At 35.4% G+C, this 13,707-nt stretch overlaps 1 long non-coding RNA gene across 3 annotated transcripts in view; it reads left to right on the top strand.

Moving 5' to 3' along the window:
• The window catches only part of LOC102676846, an 82,677-nt gene that overhangs the window by 54,444 nt on the left and 14,526 nt on the right, over window positions 1-13,707 (top strand). Inside the window, exon 1 of one of the 3 annotated variants that reach the window (XR_004150074.1) lies at window positions 7,685-7,797. The exons of 1 other annotated variant lie outside the window; for it this stretch is intronic. This is a non-coding gene — a long non-coding RNA (uncharacterized LOC102676846). Of the gene's footprint in view, window positions 1-7,684; window positions 7,798-11,416; window positions 11,876-13,707 lie in introns of those variants that run through there. One more of the 3 variants, XR_004150075.1, reaches the window with a different exon arrangement.

Consider the following 13,707-nt stretch of genomic DNA (forward strand, 5'->3'; position numbering starts at 1 on the left):
CGATTCCTCTGAAATATCTGCCACCCTCCCTTATATAAGTGAGATTTCAAAGTTTCCTTAATCCTCGAGCGTTTTAGCTCGAAGGGGAAACGAAATTTGCGTGAATTGGGGAAAGAAAATTCGAGTCTCTCCTAGTGACAACTCTTTTATTTTTTTAACTTTTTTTTTTGAGTGCTAACTTTGATGTTAAACGAACTGTTTATATTTTTCATCATAGTTTTCGAGTAATAATTATTTTATGATATTATTTTAACGAGTGAAAAAGAATATTTTTATTTCGAGGGGTTAAAGGAAATTTTGAAATGTTTTCTGGTATAGTTAGGATAGGTTACAATAATGTAGTCTACTCTACTTAGTAAAATCAATAAAAACGTTGCTATAAAAAGCTACAATTAGATCGATAGCGAATGTCGAAAGCTTTCCTCCGCGTGAATCCCATTTTTTTTTAAAAATTACCATCTACATTTTCATCGTATGACAAATACATTTTAAACTCTCAATTTCGCATTAATACCTCTTGAATCTATCAGGAGACCTCGTTCCAACTGAATTAAATCCATATATTTACCCATATGAATATCCTAACGATATTTTAAAAATTATTTTAAAAAACTGTATTTCTATTATCCAATTTAATTTAATAATTCAAGAGGGAGGAAAGAAGTGTCGATCGAAAAACACTCGATAATAGTGTCATTATTATAACCTGTCCTTACATCGTCCAATAATGTACCGGATTCGAAGAGAGATCCCCGTTTACATCCCCGACACGGTGTTCTAACGACTAACCCATAGCGTGCTAATGGAAGGCCTAATGACTGCGGAGTGGCTGCCGCTCCAAAGACTTTCTTGATCCACTGCCAATTATGTAAGACGGTCGGCTTAACGTTTTTCGGGTCACGAGTACCCACCCCCGATCGAGATCACCGCGTAACCCTTCCTCCTAAACCCCATCCCCCGACCGATATCGTTCCAGAAGAATATCGAGATTACTCGACGCAATTACTCGATGCAATAATCGCCCGATTTCCAAGCCAGAAAGAAGATCGTGTTTCGCCGTCCAATAGAGAAAATAGATTAGAGAAGGATATTAGATAAGGTCTTTGACGTGGTCGATCTTTTGCTCGCGAAAAGAAAGGGGCGAGCCAATGAAATAGGGAAGAAGGGGAGATATGTAGGAGAGAGAGTGGAGTAGGATAGTGAAGAGGGGACGGGCTGTCGATAGCCTGATGTGACAGCCGCAATTTTTTCTCGAGGCACTCCATTAACATCTCATTATGAACACTCGAGTAGCACGCCAACGGCGGTCTCGTCCTACGAAATATCTTAAGTTCGAGCTTCCATTAAAATATCTGACGAGCCTGGCGAGCCTTCGTGGCCCCGAGTCGACCCGATCGCCTTTCAACTCCTCCTCGTTGCTTGCTTTCGTTGCCCTTTTCCAAACGGGGTCCTCCTCCTTCACCTCCTCCTCCTCCTGCTCCTCCTGCTCGAGAAAGAGATTCGAGGAAGCGAGAGACCGCGTTGGAATCGAGCCCATTCGCGAGATTGAAAGGAAGGAGACCGGAAACGGTGGACGACGACACGTGATTTCTCGTTGCTCGGAGGCGAGCAACGAGGGAGGATCAAGGTCAGCAGTAGTTTCGCGTGAAACGATCCGTTGGCTTCGATTTCGGCATGGTATCGAGGATTGGGAACTCGGTTACGTCGAGTTTCGTGGCTGTTAAGCTCGTTTAAGGCGGGGATTGTAATTCGATCATTCATGACTGCTTCCAAGCTTCGAATCCGGCTCCGGAAATGGAGAAGCTTGTTTTGTTCGAGGGAATTCGGATTTCGTTTAACTGTTTCGCCTCGATTGTGTTTTTTTTTCTTTTTGGATAAGGTATTTTTGATTTGTCGTAGAATTTTTGTACTCTTGTTATTTTCATAGTTTGGTAAAAGTTAATTTTTCTTCGCACGTGTTACATTTTCATCTTTGATAGTTTTATTTTAAAAAGCTATAAACGAATCTTGTACCAATCTCGAAGAATTGGAAATTATTTTTTTCCTAACTGTTTGAACAATTTAATATTCCTGTAGATTTCTCCTCTACATTTTTTATTGGTTACTTAATTATCTTCAGTTTTAAAGCAAATATAACTTTTCTAAAACTTTCAATCAAAGAGTTGCAGGGACTATAGGGAGTATATTCAAGTAAATGATTGATTTCATTCGATATTCGATATTAAAAATGGAGGAGAAACCAATGAGAAGATCGGTTAAAAATTCTCGTAACATTTGGAAATTCCAAATTGACCGAGAATCGAGACACAGTTTCTCTTTCTATGTCTTTTTCTCTCTTCCTTTTCCATCTTTTCCAAGTTTAATTAAAGGGACGAGAAATCGTCGGCAATGTTTGGCAACGGATAACACCAAAACGATAGGAATCCGAAAAGAAAAAGAAAAAAAGAGGGGGGAGAGGAGAAAGAAGAAAGAGAAAAGGGGAAAGAAAAAGCCTCTCGTTGCTTTTCTCGTCGTTTTATGAAAAGTTTCTTTTCCCCTTTAAATTCGTCGAGACGATTCCACGTCGATTTCCACGTCACGGAGAAAACTACAGTTGCAGCTTTGTCCCTTTTCTTAACGCGGAGGAAACTTTTTTCTTTTTTTTCTCTGCGGATTCGGGAGCAACGATCTCTCTCTTGAACCCGAACTTATTGCCAAGATTCGAAACGACGAGACGATAGTTACTTCCACCTATCGAGAGTAATAAAATGATAACGAAATCGTGCTTGCTTTCTTTTTTTTTTTCTTTTTGAATTAAACGACACGCGAAAAGCTCTGTCGAAGAAAAATTCTTGTAGATTCTCTCATAGATTTCAGATTGAAGAATCTATGCTCTTTGTTGAGTAAATGAAATGGATTGGGAAGATATTAAATGAAGATGAAGATAATGATTAATTTTTCAGAAATTAAGGAAAGATTATTTTTGAGGAGGAAAAATAAATTGTTTAAATGAAAAGAATATTTAATAAATTATAATATCTCTAGTTTTTCTCTCCATATTTTAGGAACATTTGTCAAAAGCTTCTTATGTATGGAATAATTATGAATGATAGATTGAATAAACTTTAAATTAATAATAAATTTACATATATACATATCATCTAAAATTTTTTTTCTTTAATGCCATAAACACATTCGTTATTATTAAATAATGCGCTCCACATGAAAATAAGAGAAAAGAGACTGGCGTGTTTCTCAGACGAGATAAAATCCACGGATAACAATGCATCTTTGCATTACTCGGATAAACTTATATCTCTGCACAAAGAACGAACTTCGACACGGATTAAGTTATTTCGACTCACTCAATTTTCTGAGGATTAACCGGAACCGTATTCTCCTCTTTTATACGACCGCGAAACAATCTTTATTAAACAAGATCAATGTTGAATTTTTAATTCTTTTTCTTTCCTCCCTATCTAGAGATTAATAAAAATAATCTTGGATAAAAAGTGCCCTATAAAATGGAGAATATCTATCTCTATCAAAACCATACATACTCTTCTTTAATGCGAATATAAGTTTAAGGAAATAAAATCAAAATTTTATTTATATTAAATTGAAGAAAATAATTTTTTAAATAAAATTAAATCTTGGTTTTAAATATTGTTTTATTACAAAGATAGGATAGGAAGTCAAAATTTGTTTTTTTTTTCTTTTTTAAATAATGACATATCTTGCTTCAATTCTTTATATTAAATATGTAAAATTAACAGGTATAATTCAAGCACGTATTCAAATCTCTCTTTATAGAATTACGACAACTAGACAGAGTATGACTTGATATAGTGGGACTGTGAAAGTGTTAAATTGTACATGCTATGGAAAACGTTTCCAGAATGCTAATGCGATGCCGCCTAATGCCACCTAACCATGTTGTAATTTGTCTTTCTTCCAAGATGTACCCGGGAAAGTGATGTCTTTCATAACAAAGGATAACGTGAAACGTGCAAGAGATAATTGTTGAAATTCCGTATAAACGGTTTCCTTAAAACGTGTAACGTGTAATAAAATGGTTTTGGAATTTTCCCTCAAATACAATTAATAACTGATAATTAGAATCGTTTGAAAATTTGAAAACGAATTGTTGAGAAATATTTTCTCGACTTTGCACATTTATACAAATCCAATACACAATTTCATATAATCCTTCGAATTATTTCTAGATAAATAATTTCGGGATAATAATAAATAATTTTCAGAATAAATAAATAAATAAATAAACATTTGCTCTATACAATTTACTTAATACAATTTTTGTTCGATCGAAAATTGATACGTCCTCTTATCTCTCCCCTTAAAAATTTTATCCAATTACCAATTTTCCATTTCTACGGATACAACGCTACCATTACGATTCGATTTACGTGGTCAAGAGTTATAATCGTATTATAAATGTTGCACGAAGGCTCGATGTGTCGACCTCGGCCTTGGACACGATTATTAGTCGAAGGATAGTCGAGGATAGGGAGAGAGTAAATTATAGTATTTGAAACAGCTATTAAAATTGTAAACTGTACTCGCCGTGGAATATCTCTTGAATGCACGGTTGTAATTTGCCCTTCGTAGCGCGTAACGCTTTAATGTATATGCAATATACATATAGGTGGGGGAGGTGCAACTACGTGAAGTGCGCCGAATAAAATGATATACGCGAGACGCACGCTAAAGCGGAAAGTAAAATGATTTATATCCGGGGAAACTCTAATACATTTAAGTTATCTGGAAGAGCAGTTTTGCCGTAAAGTGACCCGTGAAACTTTGACTCTCCTCGCTTATTTCGTTCCCTGCAATCGTGCATTCTCCTCCCGCGCGAATTTCAAATGTTTAATTCATAAGATGTAATATAATGGCGGATCGTTATTTACGATTTTAAAGGGAGAAATAAATAAATAAGGGAGGGAAGAAAAAAATAAGGTGTAAGGTTTTTAACGAAGTGGCAGAGGCGGAGACATTTCGTTGGAGACATTTCTGTCCTGTTGGAAAAATTTTACACACCGGTTCTGACAAGTAGGTCGGAAGTATGTAAATATTATACGAGAAATTGGAAAATTTAAGTTATATTTGTGCATATTCTTTGTCTTTTTTATTTTTAATTTTTCTGATCAAAAAAAAAAAAGAAAAAGATTATGTAAGTTTTAGTATGGATATTCGATATTCGCCGTTTTGTCGTTTGCTTATTCGTTTCTGCGTATTTCGAAAAATCGATAAAATCTTAATCAAAATTGAATGTTTAAAGTAGATGTTATTGTATGTAGATGTTATTCATCAGAATCAGTGTACTAAAAGTTTGCTTATGAGAATCAATAACCGATGAAATCGATTTTATAATTAAATATATGTTTCGAATTATCGAAATTATTGAAAGCTGAATTTATTATGAAATTTAACAATTTAATTCTATGATCAATAATTATAATTTCATAACTTGGTCATAAATTTGATATTTATTTATCGATTAGAATCCATAAAAGTCAAATGAAATCAAAATAAATAACATTTATCGTTACGAATCAAAGCTTGATTTTAAAATTACAATTTAATTTAATTAATTAAAGTAGTTGAAGGAGGGAAGGGAATTAAAGGAAACGTCTAAATTTTTATTGTTAAATTAATATTTCGTTTTAGATTCAATATAAATCAATTCGTAAGAAGAATGAAAGGATATCTGTAACGTGGTGTTATCAATAATGAAACCATGTTTATTGCTAAGAAGAACGATGTTATGTGCAACAATGTGTCGGGTAATATCGAGAAAGAATCTAGAAAACACCTGAGCCAATTGAATGCGTTTTGATAGTTGTACGTTATATTCCAATATTTGTAACTCAAAAATTTTTTTATATTTTATTTCGTTCGATTAAAATAATTCTCAAGAAACGAAAAAGAATCTTAATCGATGATTCTATAATTGGATATAAAATTAAATTATGATGGACGAGGATAAATAAAATATAGATTAGAATTTTTAAAAATTTTTATCTATAACAATGATCTTCAATCATGAGAAAGTGTCGAAGAAATTCAATGATATTAATTATTTATTTCGTCTATTTTGTCGATTTTAACAAGATTGCAATTTCACGGGAAATTCGAAAAAGTGATACGTAAATTTATACCGCGATACCATATTTTAATTAAAATATAGATTTTCTGGATCCACGAATATTGGATAACAAACTACTCTGTGTATACGCCATTCGATATACAAATTTCGTACGAATTAATACTCCAAATATTAAAGGTTAACAAATATTGCATTCCTCGATCACGAAAATATATACACGATCTAATTAATAATTATTGACAAAATTTTTTACTTCATTTCCTTTATTCCTTTATTTCATCGATATCTATTTAAATTTTTCAATTATAAATTACACACACGATCATTAATTATCGTTAATAAAAAAAAAAAAATCCTCCATACCAAAACCAAAATTCAAAATTTCTCGAGTACAAATATTCGATGTAATATTTTTCTTTATATATGATAAAAGTTCCAATATATCCCCCGTTCACGGTAACGCGAGTCGTCGAACAAATCGAGGAAACACGAGTAGAACCAGACTTTCTTCCAGATAGAAACCGAACGATCCGAATTTTCCTTGACACGTTCTTCCCGGAAAAGAAGACGAGATGAGAGAGAAAGAGGGATAGAAATAGAAAGAGAGAGAGAGAATTCATCGCTATTCCGAAAACGGTATAATAAGTAATAAGATATCCCTGTTCCAAAGGGAGTGAAGGAGAGAGTCGATTCGAATTCTTCGCTTTTATATGCTTTTACACGCCCTCCCCCTTCCCTCCTCCGTTTCTTAACGGGTTGATTGCCGTTACAGAACGAGCAGGTAGTACGCAAAAGCGAAGTGCAATCAGCCCGATCGCTAATGCGCTTCCACGACAGCATACTATCACATTGGCCCCGCGGTTTTGCCCCTCGTCGAAATGGAATTTGCAATTATCCGGCCGCAGAAGGACTGGTTGGAGATTCACTGGACGGCAATGGGCTTTGTTCTGAACAGCATGTCGCCGTCCAGCCAGAATCTTCAGCCCCTGTTACAACGATATCCGGACGAGAGTTCCTTCTACTCTATCGTATTTAGAAAAACTGAATTAAACGAATTAAGCGACGAATTTGCTCAGCTTTTTAAATATGATTGAACGGAAGATTCGTCCATTCATTTTTGATCGATCTCTCGAATAATTCGCTCGGACAATGATGATTGTACTATCGATAAGAACCTTATTTTTTCTTTTTTCCAAAGATTTTTTCTTGAAATCGACGATCATCACTCTTCTTGTGCATCCATTGTGTTATTTGCATACCTTGATACATCTCTTATCGAACTTTTTCTTTCTTGAGTACATCTGCGAATAATATCATAATCCCTGTAAATTTATTGAAAGTATCGACGAATACATTTGCTCGAATGATAGAAGAAATAATAGAAAATATTCTTTTGTGAATATGTAAATAAGATAAATTGACGTGCATTGATATACGCGAACATATAATCACGTTATCTTCGATAAAAACAAAAAGAAGGGACCAAAGAAAACTCGAATTTATAATTAAAAAAATCATTGTTCTAAAACAGTCCATCCATCCATCTATTCATCTACAGTGAAAATTCTCGTGAAAATTTCGCTTTCCACCGGCGAATCTTTCCACCGCAGCCGAGAACGGTTTCCGGAAATAGGTGGTGTTTCGTCGGTGAAATTAATTCTGAAGGGGCTAGTTTGCAACGGACACAACAGGTATTATGAACACGAGTCGGGGAGGGAGGGGGAGGGATTTAATCCCCCGACGGCGGTCGACGAGGGGAGGAGGGGGATGAATTTGCGATTATCGTGTTGGCGATCTTACGAGTTTGGCTGCGCGTGATGCGCAATAATTCTTCGGCGTACGTTTTCGTAGCGAGCGGGGGCTACCCCCGAGTGCAATTGTCAGGAACAGCCGCGTGAACGTTTCCCTCCCTAATGGGCGAGTTTGTTTGAGCCGGCGCAGTGACGAGTTACAAAGGGGAGGGGGTGAATTCCGCGAATCCAACCTTGGAACTCGTATTTTTGCTGGGCTGACGTTTCGAACTGAAACTTTTTCAATCTTTCCTCCTCCAGCGTGAAAGACAAGACGATCTGCAGCTTTTCTAATTCGCGCGGGAATAAACCAACTTTTCCAAGGATTGTTATTAAAAATTAAATTCGGAAATAAATTCGGAATAAAGGAGGAATAAATTTTTTTTCTTTTTTAAAACGATCGTTGAATTTTTTGATCGTTGGAAAGTTTTAAAATTTCAAGAGTGGAGAATTAAAATATTAACTTGTTAAAGCAAAATTTTTAACGTAGAAAATTTCAGTCATTTAAAAAGTTTCGGGATTTGATTAGAAAATTTCTTATATATACGACGCAACAAAAAGTTTGATCAAAAGAACCAATTTTAATTTAGTGAAAAGGAATTTTTTTCTTTACTTTCGATCTTTTTTTTTTTTTTTTTTTTTTTTTTTTTCTTTGTAATTTAATTCAAGGAAACGGAGACTTGTTTCATTTCTTTCATCCCTTGCTTGACTTGTCGCGAGTTCCTCGGGCTAATCGAAAAGTAGGTGAAACAAGAGGAAGAAAGTTTAGAGAGAGGCTAATGGAGCTTATTGTCAAACGAAACGTGTGTTATAAATAGTTTCGAAATAATTCTGGTTAATGAAGTTGTTGATATCGTGTCGCGTTATTGTTGATCAACAAACAGAAAAGTATTATTAGTTTATACACGTCTCCAGGAAACGGCTAGGCAAATATCCATGTAAATATTATTCGCTAGATTTTCCTGAAAATTGTCACTCCAATTCGAGAAATATACATATTTTTATTTATCAATTGAAACGCAGGTAAAAATATTTTATTTCACGGGAGAGAATTTAAAATAATTTTAGTAATCAAAGAATTCGGAAATTTTATTTAATTTTACAAAAATTCAAGGATTTATATTATAATACGTCTAACGCGAAATGTTCTACGAATAAAAATCAACGAGAATACGTGGGGACATACGGAAGCGACAAAAGACAACACCATAAGAGAATTGAAGGCAAATTGGAAGCTAGACAGCCGTGTAAAGGGGCGAGTTGCAGGAGGTAGTAGAGGATGGGAGGAAAATCCGGGGAAAGGATAGAAAAGGAGGAGTAGGGGGAGGAGGAGGCATGACTGGCGAGCACCACGGGCGGCTATGCGCACCACGTGTAATTAGCAATGTTCTGGGGGTGTCGGGACTCGACTTTAATGGAGCGCGTCGCATTAACCCCGGCATTTACACGTCAGGCACGAAGATCGAGTGGAATCGGGGAGCGCGCCTCTTTCGAGCCTGTTTAAATGGATTCACATTGTGCAACTCGACGGCATAAATCCATTTAAGTCGTTCGAAAGAGGGTGGCTGTCGCAATCTTTGCAACGCAGATGGACGGAACACGTATGAAAATGATCCATTTGTCTCTCGATGAAAGATTCTCGAGACTCGGAATATCGAGGGATTAATTATATATCAAACTCGTTACGATGCGAATAATTCCAATTAATTAATTAGACTCGATAGAAATTGATTTAGGAAATAATTGAAGACACTCCTCTCATCGATATATTAAATATTGGCCAAAAATCAGTATCGATCGATATTTCGTTTTCTTCGATTCAATTTCCTGTAACTCGCGCAGCAAACTCAACGTCGTAATCTGAGTTAAATTTGTCACTAATTCGTAACTAGATTATCACTTGGAAACTCTTTTAATTCTTCTTTCATTCAATTCTCTCTTTCGATAATTTCTTTAGTCATTCACTTTCATTCAAACTTTTTCTAAAAAAAAATCTACGATTCACAGAACTCGTCGTTCGAAAAAATTGTAGAATATAGAATATTTCTAATTAATCGATGATAATTTTGAACAATTTTCATTATCGAGTATACGCGCAATTTTAACCCTTCCTCTTTCTCTCTCTCTCTCTATCTCTATCTCTCTGGGACGAAGTTGAGCACAGGATCGAGAGGTTTCTGCTCGGGCAGCTACCAAATAAGGGATAACAAGTCTCGCTACGTTCCAGAAGCGAAACGCTGCATTGTGGAACGGGTTTCCCTTTGTCAGAAGGATCAGGTGTAATCGGCGAAACTCCTCACCCGGTATCACGGGTAACGATAGCGCCGAGTCAATTTATTCCAAGATTATGCGAACGCACTTGCAGGAATTTCAGATTGCACGGGACTAACAATAATTCTGTGAATGATATCGGGTTGTGTGTATTGGTGGTTCGAATTAGATTGGTAAAATTTTTTGAATGATCAGTTTTATAATATAATATAATGGGGATGATAATAGAGGAACGTGAAATATATTTTGTTTTTAGAAATTTTAATTTATTACGATGAGAAGAATAATTATATTATATAGTTATGATAGTTTAATATTTATGACAAATATTGTTGTCGTTACAACGATTCACGAGATAATTGATTTTTAAAATTTTAGTAGATACTTTTCTTTATTTGAATGTAGAAGAATAATATCCTGTTATGCAAAGTTTGAAAATTGATTATAAAATCGAAATAATTTCAACCACTCTTTGTATTTTTCATCGATAAATTAAATCATCGTTTTGAATTATCGTTGATTTTCAAAGTTGCTGACACGTGTCTAATTTTTAAAACGAAAATTTTTAAATTTGCAACGTCCCTAATATCGCGTATAGTATTGACACTGGGAAATAAAATAAAAGTAATATCAGCAATTTCGATGTAGTTCTCATCGAAAATGAAATATTAAAACGCGAAGGGAGTTCGATTCAGTGTTGAATGTGCAATTTATCGGCTGCCATTGCAATCACAATCGTTTTTCGAATTATATCGCGAAATGAAACGACAAATGTCACGATATTTTTAAAAATTAAATATCAAATGGTATAAACGTGATGAAGTAATTTAAAAATTCCCCTCTGTTCCTGATATATTATCGTAAAAATAATAATAATAATTAATAAACAACATCGATTCATCCATAGAATCTTTATTTATCTTTATTTATCAAACCTCTAATCGATCGATTAAAACAATCATTTCGCGCATTTCCTTCCTTATCAATCTTCTTGTCAAAACACAACAACTTGCTACAAGAAACTCGCCATATATTCATAATCAATACAATGATCACACCAAACATTCAGAAACGAGTGTAAACATTTACGAGAACATTGTTATTTCGACCATAACTTACCTATATCATTTCACGATCGATTTTTGGTAATCAAACATCTAGTAACTACATTCGATACGTAGTCTCGTTAAATCAATGTAATGATCGTAGAATTTGAGAGAGAGAGAGAGAATAGCTTTCCCTTTGGACGGTGTAACGTGTCGATGGAGAAGATTCGTCAATGGAAGTCGTCTCGACGTCTCGAGCGAACTTAGTTTACTATCGTGGATATTTTACCCTACCTTCTTCTTCATTGGTAGGGGCGACACGAGGCCACAATAACACCGATCCTAACCTAACTTGAATCAGAACGAGAGAAAGAGAGAGAGAGAATGGAAAGGTGGAGAGCAACAGACAAAAGGAGGGAGGGAGGAGGGAGGCTGGAAAGCGGTGTGCACGGTTATAAGGGTGTTGCAGGGCGAAAAGTGAACAGGACGGGTGAAAGCTTTGTTCCCGTGACGTCATGATGGAACGTGTCCCGTAACTTCTGCTCAGGAAATTGGAGAAGTATTGTGATGCAGGAGGTGGCCTGTCGGACGAGGAAAACCGAGGGAACCTTCTCAAACTCCTTCTTGAGCCTCCCCCTTCGCTTATGTTCTCGTGGAAAATTGTACGTGTTACGAAGTACGCCTATTTGAATACACGAGCTCCTCCTCCCCTATTCGTGTATTCGAATAGACGCATCTTCGGCACGAGGGATGGGGAGGAATAAGGATCTCGCGGATTTTTCGGTATTGGAAATTGGAGACGATGGCTCGTCGGGGCCCTCTTCTCGAACGACGAATATTTGGATTTCTATATATACATAGAAGTGTCGTGTAGTTAAAGTTAAAATTTCGTATCGGAATAATTGGAAGGTGACGATGTGACGGATATTTTAGAATCTTCATTTGATTAACAGCTTGTATATTTTTTTTTAGAATTTTTCGAAGAAACAAAAAGGGTAAATGGGGCTACTTCGAGATTCTGAATTCGGTCGAATAACGGCGAGTATCGTTTAACAGATCGATCAGGATCAATTATCGGATTGGATCGCGATCTCTCTGTGTCCATCGAGGGCTCGAATGGCTTTCCGCGCTCCAGTTAAATCGTTACTCTCGATATCTCTTTGATTCCATTTTCGGCCGACCGCAAAGTTTTGATGATTGCACGGCCATCTGGGGGGAGAGGGGGAGGAGAAGGGAAAGGAAGCAATAATTTTGTCCCCGAGTTACATAGGAGCGAGTATGTTGTTTGGCCAACGACGAAATTTGCTCGATACACGTATGCTCGAAATAATGAACGTGTTACGTGTTTAATAAGATCTATTCGTTTGGACAATGAAATTTCGCTTTAATGATTGATGTAGTTAATCGTGTATTATGGCAATGTCGCGGTATGAATATATATATTATCTTTGCCACGATTCTTTGTTGATCTGAACTGTGAGAAATCGTGATCTTTTGAAGGTATTCGTCCAGGATCGAATTATAATCGCGTGATTATTAAATCGATGTCTGTTACAAGTGGAAAAATAGAAAGAATTTTTTGATTGAGAATTCGAAATCTCTTTGGAATTTAATATTTCTGGAAAGTGTCGTTGAATAAAGTTTTGAGGAATTTTAATTTTTAATTATCCATAAGTGATTTATGGATCTCTTCTTTTTTTTCTTTTTAATCGCGAAATACGTGTAATCTTGTCGTAATTAATTTAGTTCACAGCGCAATAAGTTTGGAATATATTATTAGGTAGTTACAAGTCAATTTAATATTTTACGAGGTTTTAAGCAAAGTTAGGGGCAAAGTTTCGTCGTATCATGTAAAACAAAATCTTCCCCTGAAACTATTTTGTGTCCATTTATGCCAGACTGGCGAGTATCCCGGCGAACTTCATAGCTGAGAGGGTCAGCTTGATAACCTAGTGATGCAAGTCAATGAAAGGACTAGGTCCAAGGGAAAGATAACCTCATCTTCACAAATTGCTTCTGCGCCGTATAATCAACTTACGACGCGCGTCTATGGCTATTGAGTGTGTACAAACACCATATTCTAGCAATTCATAAGGATATGCAGATATCTTACCCGTTCATCAAATAATTTCATGAAACCCTTCAATCCTCAAGCTCGAACGATCAACTTTAACTGTTTGTCGATTTTACAACATTAGATCGATCACTTATCTTTCTTTCGTTTAAATATAGTTTTACAAATTTTTAAGTCAATATTTTTCGAGCCATCTTTAAATCGAGGCTCAACATTATTCAAACAATTTATCGTAAATAATATATTTTTGATATTTACTAAGAATTAGAAAATGATAATTTCAGATTAAAATTAAAATAAAATTAGATTATTATATCAGAAAATTTATTAAAATAGATATCTCTAAAGTGCTTGTAATTTTCACGCTTTGCATAATTTCGCGATTAAAACCATGGACATTGTAGAAAAAAAAAAAAAAAA

The sequence above is a fragment of the Apis dorsata genome, unplaced genomic scaffold (genome assembly GCF_000469605.1).
Source record: "Apis dorsata unplaced genomic scaffold, Apis dorsata 1.3 scaffold_12, whole genome shotgun sequence".
NCBI lineage: Eukaryota > Metazoa > Arthropoda > Insecta > Hymenoptera > Apidae > Apis > Apis dorsata.